Genomic DNA, 18911 nt, shown 5'->3' with positions numbered 1-18911 from the left:
AAACTGAGGTGACATGGTGTGAAAAATAACAATGGATTGGGATGTGGCCCGAGTAATTACCATTGGCTGAGATTAATTAAGCATTCCATCCATCACCTTTTGTATGCTTTAGTGTGTTGCCCTAAGTGGTATGTGTATGCCATTGGAACCAAGCTTTATCCGGTTGATTAGCCAATCACTAGGGCAACACCGGTCCTGGGTTGCTTGTGTTCTGGTTTAGGGAGGACTGGTCTGTGCAGTTCAAGCTGGACTGTTCCATTTGGAGTGAAGCCAAGACTGCATTGCATATAGCTGGTTCCAAACTGATGTGACATGGTGTGAAAAATAATGATGGATTGGGATGCAGCCCGAGTAATTACCATTGGCTGAGATTAATTAAGCATTCCATCCATCACCTTTTATATGCTTTAGTGTTTCGCCCTAAGTGGGATGGGTATGCCACTGGAACCAAGCTGTACCTGGCGGATGAGCCCATAACTTGAGTAAAACCAGTCCTGGGTTGCTTGTGTTTCTTTTCAAGGAGATCTGACTTGGTGGTTTGGGCTGGACTGTTCCAATTGGAGTGTAGTCAAGACTGATTTGCATATAGCTGGTTCCAAACAAAGGTGACATGGTATGCAAACTAACGCTGTAATTACCAGTGGCTGGAATTAATTAAAGCATTCCATCCATCACTTTTTGTATACATATTAGTATTGATCCTGTTCATAATGGAAACAGTCTATCCGGAACCTTGGTCATCTCACCCATCCACCTGCAGCCAACTACGTTTCTAGCTGGGAAATTTGACATTCATCAAAGGGTCAACCGAGTGATGACATCAGGTCACACAGTGTGTGATGTCACTTCCTCTACACCTGCCTGGCAGAATGATAATTTGATGTCCATAGGAAAAGAACAAGAGACAACAAGTAGGAGAAAGATGGGAGGACAATGGGGGAAGAGTACAGGGAGAGAGTTTACACATGTCGATTTGGGATATTCAGAGGTAGACTGCTCGCTGGAGAAATTAACATTTTTGACAACAGGCCATCATCGTGAAGGGTAGGTAGGGCTGGGGCACGGCAGACATTTAATACTCTGTCCTAAGCACTCTACCAGCATTTTGGTGACACCGGCCTGCTAGGACATCACCTATTTCCCATGATGCTGGTCTCCCTCTGTGCTGATTTACAAAGATGTTGAAATTATAGTTCATATCAACCATAGCATCTTTATTGCTATTATTATTATTATTGTTGTTGTTGTTGCTGTTGCTGTTGTTGTTGTTGTTCTTCTTCTTCTTATTATTATTGTTGTTGTTGTTGTTGTTATTATTTCTGCCGTTATTATGAAAAATGTTGGTTCTTATTACATTTGATTCCCCCCTGGCCACTGCCCGACTAGCCTCTATGGCCATTTGGGACCGATTGACAAACACAAAGTTTATTAACCCCTTCGCTGCGGCGGGAATTCCGCCGCAGCGCTGGGGGGTGTGGGGGGGCAGCGCGGTGGCGCTGTGCTCATGACGGAGTGGTTCCGTCATGACTCCGCCCAGTTGCATTGTCCTCCCGCACAGGCGGGGAAACAGCGCCGCGTGGGCGGAGCGGCCGCCAACGGTCGCGGCATGACGGAACCGCTCCATCATGAGCACACGGCAACCGTGGCTCATGACGGAGTGGCTCCGTCATAAGCGCTGAAGGAGTTAAAGGATTACTGCCAGAAAGGAAAAATACCGCAGGAACCTACAAATGAGCAGAAGCCTTGGCAGAAAGGCAGCAGAGCAGGAAGGGTAGAGTTGTGTGGGGCAGGTCAGGGAAAATTAGGCTACGGTCTGCCAGTACAAAAGCATTATTTGTTATAAAGTCTGTCCCCAACAATATGTACAGATAAGCTGTCCTGGCTTACTTTGCTGGTCAGGAACAGATAGCAGTTTAAATAGCTTTGGCTCTTAGAGCACCTTCTTTAGAGACAATGGTTTATCAAATGTGTCTCAATGGTTAACACTGAGGAGACAACTCAGGCAGTTAATGCAGTGAGTTGTGCGTAACCTGCAGGTCACATGTTTGAATTGTCATAAAATAGCTAAGAGGCTTTTTTGGCCTGCTTTAGAGCTCTGATTGTAACCTACAGGTCACAACTTTGCTAGTAAGATAGTTCATTGAGGCTATAGGTAGTTTAACAGCTGTGTTGCTGGGATCACAAGTTTCAATACAGGTAAACTAGCTAGTTGAGTTTTGCATCCTGTGCAACCAGTAGCATTTATCCTGCAAAGGCATAACCTTAAATCCTGGTAGGATTTAACTAATTATTTTGTTCTTCTAAGTTTGGAAACATGGGAATGAATTGAAAGTGTTTTGGATACAGCCTGGAAATCCTCACTTTCTCCTTAAAAAGGTGAATCAATCAACCAGTAATCATGATATGGAGAAACTTTAAACCTGTTGCATGAATTTTACCAATCACTGAAGCTACCAATTTTGGAAAAATCCTTGGAGCCCTTGCAAGCCCACTCAACAGTGTTGAAGGCGATCCTGCTCTCTTGGAAGAAAAGTGCGACAGAAAGTTTCTTGTGGAAAAGAAAAAAACACTCTTTAGCCTTCTTTAGAGTCTCTACTGCCCATCTGTCAGGTACAGACAATATCTAAGTATTTCCAAAACCTCTCAATTGATTCCTTACTTGAGAAGCTGCATGTATAGTCATGCTTTTGGGGCGTGGGAGGAGCTGGCTGGGGAGGTTGGTTGAAACTGGGACTCATCAACCACTAGGGCACCCAGGTCACGACCCCTACCTCGAAAGGGTGAGCACCTCTGGATGCTGATGCTGGGCAAAATTCTCTCTTATGGCCAAACCCCGTACCCTTGACACAGATTTCACAGGGGCTAAAAGCCTCCTGTCCACAGCCGATTTCTTCACCATTTTCCCTTGTTGATTGCCAAACAGCCTAACCCCAGAGAAAGGAAGTTCTTTTTATGTTGAGCCACCTTTCAATGAGCGTATCCAGAGATACCTCTTATCAGCTATGGAGACCTCTAAAGCTGTTGTTGATGCCCTCAAATAATCAAAGAGATGTCCTAAAGAAAGAAAGTGGACCCATTACTCCATTAATGAAAGAGTGTCAATAATATTAACTTTTATTGAATTTGCTCAACCAGAGAAGGATAGTCTTTTAAGGGGGAATGATGGAGTTTTTTAATTTTTTTTTTTAATTTTAATTTTATTTATAATTTTCATATAATAACATCAATAGAACATCTACATCAGTTACACTATATTGCAGAATACATAGCAGTACGTTGTTACATTTTCATTAATGCCACAACAGCATTCGATTCAAGAAAAACATATATCAACCACAGCAGCCACACAATATTTGTCATTAGTCATTTGAATGAGCTAATATATAGGCAGTGAAAGGTCCCCAAATGCCACGTGGTATTGAAGCTTTTGGCAGTTCCTCCCCATAGCAAATCAGTTGATCTCGGCAGTATGCAATATCTTTTAGCCAATTTGTCACTTGTGGCGCCGGCCTGCCGTCCCAATGAATGGAGACCCTACGCTTGGCCAACAATAGTGCTAAGGCAACCAGTTTCCTAATGAAGTAGTTAGTATAAGCCAATGTTCGTATTGAGAAATTAGTGGGTGAGTAAGCTCTCTTGACTACTGCCTCAACTGCATTGGCTGGAGGAGCTTCCTCGGAAATGATGCCCCTCTGCACGTACTAGCCTGCCATCAAAGAACCCACCTTCACAATTGGTGGAAATTTGTCTGAAAATGTATGCAGAGGGTAAAGTTTAGACAGGAATCTAGGAAAACTCTGCTTATCAACATTATCCCATTCATGAAGAAGAACCTTCTTTACTGCGGAAGGCAGAGGTAAACTCTCAGCTTCCTTCCTCTGATCCTAGCTGAAGAAGTCATTTTCGTCCTCTGGCTCTGAGGTAAGAGGCAGTGATAAATTGTCCCTTGGATGCTGTAAGACCACTCTCAAATCTGGTCCTTCCACAAAACACCCATGAAACAGCTCCTCATCATGATCATCACAATGAAGTCATCGGACACTTGCATCACTCTAGGGTGCCGATTACGATCCGGTAAAAACCGGGTACGAACCGTCGGTCGGAGAGTTTTCTCCGTCCGACTCGTACCCGGTCGGAAAACTTTACAAACATGGAATTACGATTCGCACGGAAACACCATTTCCGTACGAATCGTAAAAAACACCGACCGACGAAAATATACGTACGAATGTGATCCGGGAATGCTGCGACGTGACGTCGGGACGCTTTCAGGCAGCGTTTCACGACCCAGGAAGTACGATTCGAACCGACAGCAGTCCGGACGGCGATATTTTCACGGCACCCAAAAAGTGCCGGAAAAGCGAAGTACGGCGCGAAACGACCAGAGTAGGTGGCCCGGTACGCGCCGTACCCCCCCCAGCCCCCGTATGTATGCGCCGACCCCCCCAGCCCCCGTATGTACGTGCCGACCCCCCCCCAGCCCCAGTATGTACGCGCCGACCCCCCCCAGCCCCCGTACGTACGTGTTGAACCCCCCCCAGCCCCCGTACGTACGTGTCGAACCCCCCCAGCCCCCGTACGTACGTGTTGAACCCCCCCTAGCCCCCGTACGTACGTGTCGAACCCCCCCGTGTATGTACACCCGTGTATGTGTCGTACCCCCGTGTATGTACACCCGTGTACGTGTCGTACCCCCCCGTGTATGTACACCCGTGTACGTGTCGTACCCCCCACCCGTGTACGTGTCGTACCCCCCGGGTGTACATACACGGGGGTACGACACATACACGGGTGTACATACACGGGGGGTTCGACACATATGTACGGGGGCTGGGGGGGGGGTTCGACACGTATGTACAGGGGCTGGGGGGGTTCGACGCGTACGTACGGGGGCTGGGGGGGTTCGACACGTACGTACGGGGGCTGGGGGGGGTCGGCGCGTACGTACGGGGGTTGGGGGGGGTCAGCGTGTATGCGGGCACATGTCTCCATGGTTGCTATGGGAGTTCGGTGCGGACGGTGTTTTTTCCATACGGTTGTAACATCGGACGCACGGGATGGATCGTAATTCCGCGGTCGGACTTCACTTTTCACATTTGTGCGGTAAATCGTCCGAGGACGTGTCGGACACATTTTCCGACCCGAGGACGTGTGGGGAATAATTCCCAATGTGATTCGTATGCACTTTTTCCCATGCGAATCGTAGTTGGCAGTTTGTACGGCACTTGTAAGATTCGTACGGTAAAAAGACCGGATACGAGTCGTACGGGGAATTTTTTTACCGGATCGTAATCGGCACCTAGGAGTCTTAGCTGGAGAAGGACCTTCCCTTGCAGCAAAATGAGCCTCCGCTGCATTTTGATTCATTAATTTGATAAACTCCATTGTAATTTTATCAGAAGGAGCTTCAAAATTGAGCTCGCAGTGTCGAGAGAGCATCTGAAAAGACAAGACTACACTTAAGAGCCATTCCTATGGCATCGTAATCAGCTGTTCGGACTCATTTCCGACGACCCATTTGGATGGAGTTGGTCAGAAAGGAATATGAACTGGATTTCCGAATGGTTCAGAGAGCCCGTCTGCCATTTCCAGAGCCTCCAGTAATCCCCAAGGCGGCTCTTTCTGCCTGAGGGATTACAATTTAAAATTTCAACAGCCTTTCTGTGACAGCCTTTCTGACACAGAAAGGCTGTTGAAAGTCGACTTTGGGGGCCCCCAGCAGGGCCCCCATCGGTGCACACCCTCCGATTGGATGCCGAGGGGGCACCTATGGTGCCCCCCTGTTGATCCCTGCACCCCGTGGCAGGTACCTCAAGGTGCCTGTCATAGGGTGCAGGGATGAACTGCACCTCTTCTCTTTACTATGAGAGCATGCATTCCGGTCGGAATACATGCTCCCATTGTATAGAATAGTAGTGCGACCGAACAGTTTTCGGCGGTCGCATCCTAATTGCTGCATTGGGACAGCCGACAGGAGGTCGGTGTGTCCCGGTACCAAATCAATGTCGGACAGACTCAGGTCCATCTAACATCAAAATGAGACACAAATCTGCCTGTCCATATCGTGGTGGGCTGCCTCCTCTAAAGATGGACCACTAGAGTAGGTCCACGGGGCAAGGATTTACCTACTCAGACCGCTGAACAGAAGTGATCAGGAGTGCTCAAACAGGTCTCAGCGATCTTAACACCCCACCGCGTGGCCCCTCCAGTAACTCCACTGTGGATGAGGCACAATGATTTAACAATAATAACAGCTTGCTAAAGCGAAACTTAAATATCATTAAAAAAATTATAGAAATAAATGGATGAATTTACCTGCTATGAAAACTCTGCTGTCACTGCAGAAGTGAAAAGCAGGTAGGCACCGAGAAATTAAAAGCAGGATGTGCTGAGGTCAATATCAGCTATAATATGTCCTCTCACCAAGCAGAAGTCAGCCATTTTTGTAGTTTTATTTAGTTTGCTTGAACAGGTAAACCACTTCTGCCCTCTGAGATATTATCTCACCCGGTAAGGACTGAGGCTAGGAAGACGGAGGAGGAGGTAATCCCTTCTTACAGGGGTGAGGTAATTGAAATCGGGCATGTGGTCTCCTTCAGACCAGTGGAGGCTATAGTCTGCGTGGACATGGCGGCGGAGCAGGCTGCTCCCATGTTTCTAAATGAGGGCTTACGTATCTTCCTCCTGTGAAGTTATGGTTGTATTAACCCTTATTTTAAATATTACATATTGATACGTGTTGTTACATCAGCTCAATTTACAGGATTTGTCTCCAGGGAGGTAAGGCTTCAGCGCCTAGTTTGAAACATCAATTACATTGTTACATTGCGTAATGGAACATGCAGTTTTGGCTGTAGTAGCCCGTTGTTATTGTAAAGCAGGTTTTAAGAACAATACCTGACATGTATTTTGCTGTTTTTGGATCTCCTCTGAGGGATCTAGCCAACATAAAAGCCATAATTCACCTGTCATTTGTTTATTTCCAACAAGATGCCATAGTACCTTGTGACAGCGCAGAGACGCAGATCCTGGTAGCTCGTCTCGGAAAGAGAAAACTCCAGCCTAAGACCACATAATTTCTACTAATAGCTACAACCTGGTGCGGAATCTTCTTGTTTCCTACCCCTAATCAACTGAGTTTTTGAGGTAGATGGGCTATGCCCAGACGTGGATCCCTTGCTCACTTTGCCACTGGATTCAACGCTAGCCTGGCTGATGAGGGGTGTTACCCCGAAACCGGTCCCATGATGCTTGTTTCCAGTCCAATGAGGATCTGGCCTGGCAGTTCAGGCTTGATTGTTCCCATGAGGCACAGGGTCAAGACTGATTTGCATATAGCTGGGTCTGAACTGGGTGGGCGAAGTGAGCTAAAGAACGATGATGGATTCAACCCAAATCTGTGACTGGGGGTGAGTCTCTGAAATGTTTTCAGCACTCCGTCCATCATCTCCGTGTGTTAACCCTTCATTAAAGCCCTGCCCCTGAATTGCAAGTCTCTTCATTACCACACCCTGCCTGGTCTCCTGAAAGCTTTATTTATGCACAATCACATTAATTCGTTCTCTCTTTCATTCTCTTTCTTGGTATTCAGACAAAATATTGATTCAGTAAAATCGACTGACACAATTATCGAGTTGGAAATATCATGACACAGAACTATTTTTAGCAAGAATATCGTGGACAAGAATATTGATTTTAAAGTAAGTAATATCAATGTAAAAAATATTGTTGTTAATAATATCCATTTTTGATTATTTTGTGTATTTTAATATATATGTTAATTGTATATGTTTTTAAATGTTTGTCTAAATAATGTTAGTCTTTTTAATATGGTTTGTAAATTAATAGTAGTTTTTAAATGTATTATTTTTAGTACTGTAGCGGGTTGTGGAGTTTATAGGGGAATAGGGTGAGAAGTAAATTAATTAAAAATAATTAATACTTTTTAAAAATTAATATTAATTATTTAATTGATAATTATTTATGTTGGTTGTATAATTAATAATTTTTAGTTATGATTCAGGTGTGGGTTTTGGGATTTGTATGGGTATAGGGTGGGAATTAAATGATTTATAATTAATTAATATTTTAAAATGAATATCAATAACTTAATTGATAATTATTTATGTTAATTGTATAATTAACATTTTTTGTCTTTAGGTTTTTGGTGAGGGTTGTGGGTTTGGTAGGGGGTTAGGGTGGGAAGTAAATTAATTATAATTAATTTATAAATAATGTTTACTTATTATTAAATATTTAAATGATAATTATTTATGTAAATAGGTGTGGGTTCTGTGTTTTGTAGAGGTATAGGGTGGGAATTTAATTAATTATAATTGAATCATAATCCTGTTTTAATTATTTATAATTATTTAATTGATAATTATTTATGTTAATTGTATAAATATTGTTTTAATTTAACATATTTAAAAAAATATTAATTATTATAAATAATTATTTAATTGATAATTATGTAAATTATGTAATATATATTTTTGTTTGGGGGTGTTTTGTTGTTTTGTATGGGTAAGGTTATGTAGGAATTTATAATAATTCATAAATATTGTTATTTTTAAATAATTGTTTGAATGATAATTAATTATGTAAATATATAATACAAATATTGTTTAGGTTATGTGTGTGAGTTGTATTTGTTTTTACCCCTAAAGGGTGGGAAGTTAATTAAATATAATTAATGTATTCTTAGTTAATTAGCAATATTAATTGTTTAATTGATTATTAATTATGTAAATTCTTTAAAAATGTTTTCCATATATGTATATATGTATGTGTATATATATATATATATATATATATATATATATATATCTCACCAGAGAGAAGGTTCCTGCTGGGAACGAGCCCGTGGTCAGGTGGTGTGCGGTGCCGGCGGAACCAAAGCCGGACAATTGCATCATAGTAAAGTCCAATAGAGCGCACACTCAAAACGATCCTCTGCTTGTACAAAAAACGTAATTCCTCACTTGCAACGCGTTTCGACATTGAAACTGTCATGATCACACGCTGAGCAATTGAAATGACGTGCATTACATAGAAAAGAGTGACATAGAAAATAGACTGTTGCTCAAAACAAATGACAAATGGCAATGTGAAGGTGGCAGCCATCTCATAACGTATATTTACCAATTAAATGTATGCTAGGTGTAAAGACACACGTTTACACAGTTATAATAACACACGTTGGTTCACTCTTAAATTGAAGGTCACACATTGCCTTAAAATAGGCAACCGCGTAGTTGCGATGATTCAAATAAAGTACACAGCTGCCAGATCAAGTGAAACGTTAGCAAGACAACTGTATATACCAAGCAATTGCAATTAATTAATGTTTACAATGTCTACGCTTGTATGAAGCTATGCAGATGCTGTGTGCCAGTGTAAGTTGGTTGCGAGGCACCAATGGTGGTAGGTGTCAAAGGCGCATGTGAGCATGTTGGTTATGCTAACTTTGGGCCAGCTTCTCCCATCCATGAATTATGAACATAAACGCCAAGTGGCTCTTGATTCTGGTGTGGGAAGATATGTGTCTCGCAGATGAAACGTGTCAACATTGCCGGGCAGGCGAGCAAACACAAAAACCACAATGTCCATAAACAATTTAATTCGCCAAGTGACAAAGTACAGCAATGAGGAGTCCCGGTTTACCAACATGAAGATAACATGTGAGTGAAACAATAAAGGTTCCAGATGAATTGTTTAAGTAGTGAATTAAAAGATTCCTTAGCTTGTTGAAAGTGCACACCCGAGCCCGGGGGAAGAAAAGGGTAGGGAACCCGTGAAGTGTCCGTCGAAGAACAGTGGGTCCCTTCCTTTCTTCCTGTGAAAAAGACAAGAAAAGAAACCAAATGAACCTTGTTTTCGTGACCACACCTAACGTGAATATAAATTATTATTTACATCTAATACTAAAAACAATTGTCTACTGTTCTTGTGAGAAAACAGAAAACAGAAGCATGGAGGAACTAGAGTACAAATTGGAGGGACATCTCAGTCATCATGTAAGTGTGTTGCTAACTCTTCATCCAAGTTGTGGCCTCTAGGAAATTTTGTTTCCAACTCAAGTATCCACTTGGATTCCTTTTTTCGCAGTGATAGTTCCCTATTACCGCCTCTGTGTCCCATATTTATCTGTTCAATGGCATAGAAGCTTTGGAGGGAATTGTTGGATTGGTGATGATCCTGGAAATGCCTCGCTATTGGGTAATGCATATCTTTGTTGGTGATGGCCCGGAGGTGTTCTAAAATCCTCTTTTTGACCATCAAGGTCATGCTGCCCAGGTACTTCTTTCTACAGGGGCATTCCAGGACATATATGACAAAGCTACTGCTGCATGTTAGAAACTGGGCCTTGCAGTGCCCACATGGGTAGAAACCCTTGAGATTATGTTTATTATCTATCCGTGGTTCTGTAATATCCCCGTGTACTAAGGTGTCCCTAAGGCTCCTTCCTATCCTGTATGTGATCATGGGTCTTTCACTCAGGGTGGGTCCCTCAGCGGGATCGATCTTAAAGATCTCCCAATTGTCTGCCAGGATTTTGTGGATTTTCTGAGAGTTCCTGTTGAAAGTCATGATGACCCTGGTGTCGGTATTCTTTGTGTCTTTTACAAGGGTTTAAAGGGTTTGCTGTCTGTTGACCATGCTCATCTTAAGGATAGCCTTTCTCAATACCCAATCAGGATATCCCCGTGCTCTGAACCTGGAAAGCATGGTTTCTTGTTCTATGAGGTAGGCTTCGTCAGTGCTACAGTTTCTTCTTGCCCTCAGCAGCTCCCGTAGGGGATGCTCCATTTGAGAGCATCTGGGTGGCTGCTGAGGGCATGAAGGAGACTGTTCCCTGCTGTTTCCTTGCGGTACAGACTGGTGATGAGATTACTCTGTCGCACTTCAATCCTGACATCCAGCAACTCAATGCAATGTCTGCTCATGTTTTGGGTAAGTACTATGTTGTACGGGTTGATGTTCAGTTTCTCAACAAAGTTTGTGGCTTATAGTTTGTTCCCTCTCCAAATGATGAATAAATCATCCTATGTACCTTAGCCAAACTACCACTCTCTCAAAATCTAGGCGGAGCATGTTCTCGTTGCGAATCTCCTCCTCCCACATGCCCAAAAAAAGGTTCACAAAGCTTGGTGCAAAGCACGTCCCCATGGCCATGCCACGTACCTGTTTGCAGAGCTCTCCATTGAACATGAAGATGTTGTTGGTCAAACACAGTATCATCATATCAGCAAGCATTTGGGTGTGTTCCAGGTAACCAATGTGTTTGACACTTAAAAGTGCATGGACTTTACTTTGATATATATATATATATATATATATATATATATATATATATATATATATATATATATATATAATATATTATCTACTGGTGGTCGCCAGTAGATAGTTATAGTTAGGACCGAGTTCCCATAGGAAATCTGAAAATTCTATTTTGAATAACTTTGGTGCCGGTTGACTTATCTTCGTGAAATTTTCAAAACTAATGGGGCGCTCCACTCAGCTCCTACCCTGAAAGTCTCGGGGTGATTCGTCAAGCGGGGGCTGAGAAAAAAGGGGGGGTCCCAAAACGCGTTTTCCCCGTGCATTGTCCCATAGGACCTTTAGTCGAAGGTACAGCCCGAACGGCTGAAAAGAATTACTTGAAATTTGGCAAAGAGGTAGTCCTCAGGTCAGGCATGTGACTTTTGCTTAAATGGTGTAAATCCGTTCAGTAGTTCCTGAGAGAATCAAAAGTAAAATCACATATATATCTGGGCGGAGCCTAACCACACATCTCATTGTGAGATCTGATTGGCTGTCAGCACTTCATCCAAGAAGTGTTGGCAGCCATCTTGGGACCAATATACATGATAGCACCTCATTAAAAAGCATTGCAGTTAATAGAAGGTTTTAGGACTTTAGTTACATTGTAAATCATTTGTTGATGGTACCATACTCATTTTAGGAATTGTGGTGTGTTCTAAGGTGATTTTACCATGTGAAAAAGCCTTCTGCTGTGATATCATGAATCATGTTTGAGAGAAAACTATTTTCTCATGCTTTTCCCACAGAGGTTTGGGAGGTGATCTATAAGCTAACTGAGAGCATATTTTCTGTAAATTCACATTATCTTTCTCAGTCATGTGAGAATGAAGTCTGACATTCTCAGTAAAACATGTACATCCAACAAGGGCAGAGACTGTCAGTTGATTCCTTTGTGTTCTACTGCCGCTTCCCAGAGTGTTCTAAAGAACAACTAGAGCGCTAACAGTCCTACTTATGACAAACGCATGGCACACCTGAAGCCATCTTGGTTGGAATAAAGTGGTAATTCTTAAAACATTTATTTTAAAAAGGAACAAAATGAGGGGGTTCATTTTGCCATAGAAAGTATGATTAGTGCTGCAGAAAGAAAAATTAGGGCACATTTTGAGTGACTTCTCAAATCCTCTTCTATTTCATTAAAAAGTTCCGACATGCAGACTGAAACATGCACTTTCAATACCAGCAGCAGACTTCCCTGGTGAGCAGTAGCTTTACTACAGTGATCTGATAAGCAACTAGAGTGCTAACATTCTGAATTTATGGCAAATTTGTGACACATCTGAATGCCTTCTTGATGGAATCAAAGTAAAAAACTGAAAGTATTTCCTACTGAGGAGACTGTAGTAAATTAGGAAACATCATAACAAATAAGTCTCCCAAAATGGCCACCAGAGACAAAAGAGCCCAAATGTAGCCCACATATCACCCAGATGTAGCCCAAGTATAGCCCAATGACAGAATGTCCCAGAGTGTTCTAACGAACAACTAGAGCGCTAACAGTCTTACTTATGACAAAAGTATGGCACACCTGAAGCCATCTTGATTGGAATAAAGTGGTAACACTTAAAACATTTAATTTACAAAGGAACAAAATGAGGGAGTTCATTTTGCCATAGAAATTATGATTAGTTTTGCAGAAAGAAAAATTAGGGCACATTTTGACTTCTCAAATCCTCTTCTATTTCATAAACAAATTCTGACATGCAGACTGAAACATGCACTTTTAATACCAGCAGCAGACTTCCGTGGTGAGCAGTAGCTTTACTACAGTGATCTAATGAGCAACTAGAGTGCTAACATTCAGAATTTATAGCAAATGTGTGACATATCTGAATACCTTCTTGATGGAATCAAAGTAAAAAACTGAAAGCATTTCCTACTCGGGAGACTGCAGTAAATGAGGAAATTAGGAAACCTCCTAACAAATAAATCTCCCAAGATGGCCACCAGACACAAAAGAGCCTAAATGCAGCACAAATATCACCCAGATGTAGCCCACATGTAGCCCAATGACAGAAGTGTACAAAACACTTATTTATTGTGTATTTGCAGTTTTATATAGTGCAGACTTGTCAGGTATTGGAATGCTTTACATGAGCATTGGTTACATCACACAAGATCAAATTCATTTTGGTTGTAGACATGGGGAGATTAAGTGATTTGACCACAATCACAGAATGTTGAGCTGAAGCAGAAACTCCAACCTGGTTCCCCAGTTGCAAAGTCTGCAGCTCTGGAAGGAACACCGCATCCTCTCGCCAAGGTGCAACATTTAATCAAGTGGTCAACTGGATAAAAAAACATAAAGATTACAAATAATTTAAAAGTTCTTTGTCGCTATTTGAAAACTCAGAAAGTATGTCCTCATTTTAGTTTTTTAGAGCACTAACCATAATTTTGCAAATAAGACCCTCTCATATATGTAATTTCTAAAGGAAATACTCTAGGTATTACAGTTTTGATTACATCAAGATGACGTCAGACGTTCCACACTTTTGTAATAAATATAGAATGTTAGCAATCTAGTTGTTCATTGGGATACTGTTGAGAGGCAGAGGCCAGGGGCACGGACTCTGAAAATTGAAGGCAGGTAGGAGAGTGCAGAGGCAACAATTTGACCACACTGGGCAGGCAGGAAGGGCAGCGGCAGCACAACAGACTATGGAGGGCAGTGGAAAGGGGGGCAGGGGCAACAAACCAACAATACAGGACTGGCAAGAGAGGCTGTGGCAATATAATATACCATTGTGGGCAGAAGGAAGAGGCAGCGGTAGTACAACCATACATGCCAACAGACCCGTTTCAGCCTGGAAACGTCCAATGTTTTTAAGCTCAAATGGGCTTTATTTGATCTGTCTCCTGTCTACAATCTCCTCTTTTTCAATGTAACTCAAAGGGGAAAATCAATACCCCAGTTTTTTTTCAAAATCTCCCTCTTACCAAGTTCAAAATGTTCGCAAGTATGGTACATTGAATCATGGTAGGCAGGAGGAATTGGGGTAGGGACATGGACTCGGATAACAGAGGACAGGAGGGACATGGAGAGGTGCACCAAACTGACCCTACAGGGCAGGCATCAGGGTTTGCAGCAGCACAATACACCACACAGCGCATGCGGGACGGGAATGCAGCACAACAATCCATAGAAAGCAATAGGGAGGGGACAGGACCATGCACATGGACAACAGAGAACAGATGGGAAAGAGGCAATGGTAGCTAGCTGACCATAATGGACAGACAGGAGAGAAAGCTGCAGCATAACAGACCATAAAGGGCAGGAGGGACGGATCAGGGGCATTACAATGGAACAGACAAGCCAGGAGGGAGGGAAAAGGGGGTCTGCACATGGAAACAGAGGGCTGGGGGCAAGGTGGCAGGGCAGGAGCAGCAAGATGACCATGGAGGTCAGGCAGGATGGGCACTAGAAACAAGACACACCATGGAGAGCAACAATGAGACTATGGTGGCATACACACAGACCATGGAGGGAAGGTGGGAGGGGGTCAGGGGCAGCTAGCTGACCACACAGGGAAGGTGGGAGGGGCCATGGCAGCACAGAAGACCATGCATGGCAAGCGGGAGGGTTAGTGGCAGCACAATGGCTATGATGGGCAAGAAGGAGGGTGCAGGGGCATGCACAAAGGACCATGGAGGATAGAAGGGAGGGTCAGGACCTGGGCACAGACAAGAGAGTTCAGGGGAAGGGGCCTCACAAGAGACCGCGCGGGGCAGACAGGAGGAGCAGTTGCAGCACAACAGATCAGGGAGGGCAGAAGGGTGTGGCAGTAAAATGGACCATGGAGGATAGGAGGAAGGGGATAGGGGCATGGCATGTGGACAGGCAGGGTGGAGGTGGCAGGGACAGGTTACAGTCATCTCACAATGCTAGGCAGGTGGGAGGGGAGTGGCAGCTCAACAGAACACTCAGAGTAGATAGGAGTGGCAGGTCCATGGAACATAGTGGGCAAAAAGGATGGAGCAGGGGCATGCACAGAGACATCGGAGGGCAGGGGGGAGGAGAATAGAGGCAGCAAGCTAAGCACAGAGGCTAAGCAGGAGGTCAATGATGGGCCATAGAATTGGGCAATGGAGGGCAGGAGGAGTGGACTGGTACATCATGCTAAATGGAGGGCAGTGGCAGCACATCAGACCATGCATGGCAGGAGGGAGGAGGCTAGTCCATGGATTCAGACAACAGAGGATAGGGAGGAGGTGGATGGGGCAGCAAGCTAACTGTTCAGAGAAGGTGGGTATTAGGAACTTTATTGTTTTTAAAATGTGTGTCTGTGCGAACTACTTAAAATATGAACAAGTATGCAGCATAATCTCACTTTTATTCAGGAAGAAGAGGACGTTTGTGACTGTGACTCCGGGCTCACTTGGCAGAAACACCCCCTGACCCTCCACCCCCATCGCAAAATGTAATGCCCGTGAAAAGGGTAGGTGGACGCAGTGTCATATAGAACATAGTCCTGAGAGCACGATTGAAAATGAAAACTAGATGTAGTATATGGTATAAACTATGCACCAAAAAGTGTGATATAAGATGAACCGGGCGTGAAATATAATATGCAATACATTGTGCGCAATGACAGATTCATTGGAGAGCGCGAGATAGCACAGGCACTAGCGCGTGCTATGCGATATGCGCCTTGGAGTGTAATATGCACAGGGCAGTGTTGTGTAACATAACTAGTCTCTAAAGTTGTAATATAAAATATGTGCTGGGGAGTGTAACGTTGCATATGCACTGTGACAAAGATATGGATCCCAGATTGTAATATGTATGGCATAGCGCTGTGCGTTATAACATACACATCGAGGAAGGCACGTTAGATGGGGCAATATAACCCGTGCGAAGGCAAGTGTGGCATGACATATTCACGGGGTGGTGTTACAGTGCACATGGGCTAGAGAGTGTCATAGCATACGCACTAGCTGGTGGAATACAACACAGAGGTGTGAGGCAATCGGCGGGCACTGGTGGGTGTAACACAGCATTGGGCTCAGCCAGGAGCACGCTGTGACTCTCAAGTGAGGTTCGTCTCCTTTCCAGAGAGTAAAATAAAAAGTATTACACATCCGGCGGTGGATATGTTTTTTATTAACCGTGAGGGGGTTTTCTTACATAGTTTGGTCGAATTTTTGTCGAATCCCCTTTGAATCGCCTGGTGTGCGTGTATATTAAATGTGCCAGTCAATAGCTACCCATGTTTGTATAAATAAATGACAAGGGTGTCTACTTGGAGAGTACCCACTTGCGGGGGTGCCGGGATTAGGCACGGTAGGGCGTCAGACACGTCAGAGCTTCACTAGCGGTGTAAATACATTCCATGTGGATTCATTTTATGCATAGTCGCCTTTTAATGAATATCACGCAAATCGTCATGGTGATAGGCACATACGGTTTGTCCAGCATGTCCTAGGTGTTTCTATAAATATATATATTTTTAAAATAATAAAAAACAAAGGCCGGCCCCGGGGGATGGGGTCCCCGGAGCCATAAGTGGCCTGAGGAGGGGGGCAACGCAGCCCCCTCCTAAAGAATTTAAATTAAAAAAAGGCCATGACCCAGGGGTTGGGGTCCCGGGGCCGATTAAGGCCTTGGGAGGGCCACATTTATTTTTTTCAACAAAATAAATTAGGGTGCAGGCCCTGGGGGATGGGGTCCCCAGGGCCAGTAAATTAGAAAAAGAAGGGGGGCCACACAGCCCTCCTTCTTAAAAATAAAAAATAAATGAAAGACCGGCACCGCGCTGGAGGCCACGCCCCCTCCTTGTAGCACTCTGCAAACGCGCCCCCTGGCCAGTTGTAAGTTGGGGAATTAATTCCCCTTCAATACTGAGGGTCCCTGAGGGCCAACTAGCCCAACAGGTATCTCCAGTGTGCGCCAGGGAGCTGCGTTGCAGACAGGTGTTCTGAGGCCACGCCCCTTTTTACACCTCTATGCAACGCAGCTCTGTGGCGCTTACTGGAGGTACCTAGTGGGCTAGTTTGACCCTAGGGACCCTTAGGATTCAAGGGGACTTAATCTCTCAACTTAGAACGGCCACAGGGCGCGTTTACACAGTGGTGAAGGGAGGGGACGGGGCCTGAGGTGACGTGTGCAAACACGCCCTGTGGCGCGTTTTAAGTTGGGTAAATAATTCCCTTTCAATCCTGAGGGACCCTGGGGGCCAACTAGCCCACCAGGTGCTTCCAATAAGTGCCACTGCTCTGCGTTGCAGAGAGGTGGTGCAGGCCGTGCCCCTTTTTACACCTCTCTGCAATGGCGCTTACTGGACGTACCTAGTGGGCTATTTTGCCCCTAGGGATCCTCAGGATTCAAGGGGACTTAATCTCCCAACTTAAAAAACGGCCACAGGGCATGTTTACACAGTGGGGAAGGAAGGGGACGGGGCCTGAGGTGACGTGTGCAAACACGCCCTATGGCGCGTTTTAAGTTGGGGAAATAATTCCCCTTCAATCCTGAGGGCCCCTGGGGGCTAACTAGCCCACCAGGTGCTTTCAGTAAGCGCCACTGAGCTGCGTTGCAGAGAGGTGGTCCAGGCCGTGCCACTTTTTACACCTCTCTGCAACGCAGCTCTGTGGCGCATACTGGAGGTACCTAGTGGGCTAGTTGGACCCTAGGGACCCTCAGGATTCAAATTAACTTAATCTCCCAACTAAAAATGGCCACAGGGCGTGTTTACACAGTGGTGAAGGGAGGGGACGGGGCCTGAGTTAACGTGTGCAAACAAGCCCTGTGGCGCATTTTAAGTTGGGGAAATAATTCCCCTTCAATCCTGAGGGCCCCTGGGGGCTAACTAGCCCACCAGGTGCTTCCAGTAAGCGCCACTGAGCTGCGTTGCAGAGAGGTGGTCCAGGCCGTGCCACTTTTTACACCTCTCTGCAACGCAGCTCTGTGGCGCATACTGGAGGTACCTAGTGGGCTAGTTGGACCCTAGGGACCCTCAGGATTCAAATGAACTTAATCTCCCAACTAAAAACGGCCACATGGCGTGTTTACACAGTGGTGAAGGGAGTGGACGGGGCCTGAGTTAACGTGTGCAAACAAGCCCTGTGGCGCGTTTTAAGTTGGGGAAATAATTCCCCTTCAATCCTGAGGGATCCTGGGGGCCAACTAGCCCACCAGGTGCTTCCAGTAAGCACCATTCCGCTGCGTTGCAGAGAGGTGGTCTAGGCCGTGCCCCTTTTTACATCTCTCTGCAACGCCGCTCTGTGGCGCTTACTGGAGGTACCTAGTGGTCTAGTTGGACCCTAGGGACCCTCAGGATTCAAGGGGACTTAATCTCCCAACTTAAAACGGCCACAGGGCGTGTTTACACAGTGGGGAAGTGAGGGGACGGGGCCTGAGGTCCCCTGCCCTATTATATACTAGGGGCTTACAGAGGAGGTCATGCTGATCACAGGGGGACCCCAACGCATAGTGTTCCCTAGTGTATGTAGGTGTTTTCACTGTATTCTGAGTGTCTTTTAACATAGCACTGGCTCTAGGACTGGTTAGTCAGATTCAGTTACCACCAGTATCCGTCTGAAAAAGTTGAGGGTACAGGATGATTTTGCAACAAGGCTTCTTT

Source organism: Triturus cristatus, chromosome 11 (assembly GCF_964204655.1).
Source record: "Triturus cristatus chromosome 11, aTriCri1.1, whole genome shotgun sequence".
Taxonomy (NCBI): Eukaryota; Metazoa; Chordata; class Amphibia; order Caudata; family Salamandridae; genus Triturus; species Triturus cristatus.
The sequence above is the reverse complement of the archived record's forward strand: the minus strand, read 5'-3'. Positions refer to the sequence as shown.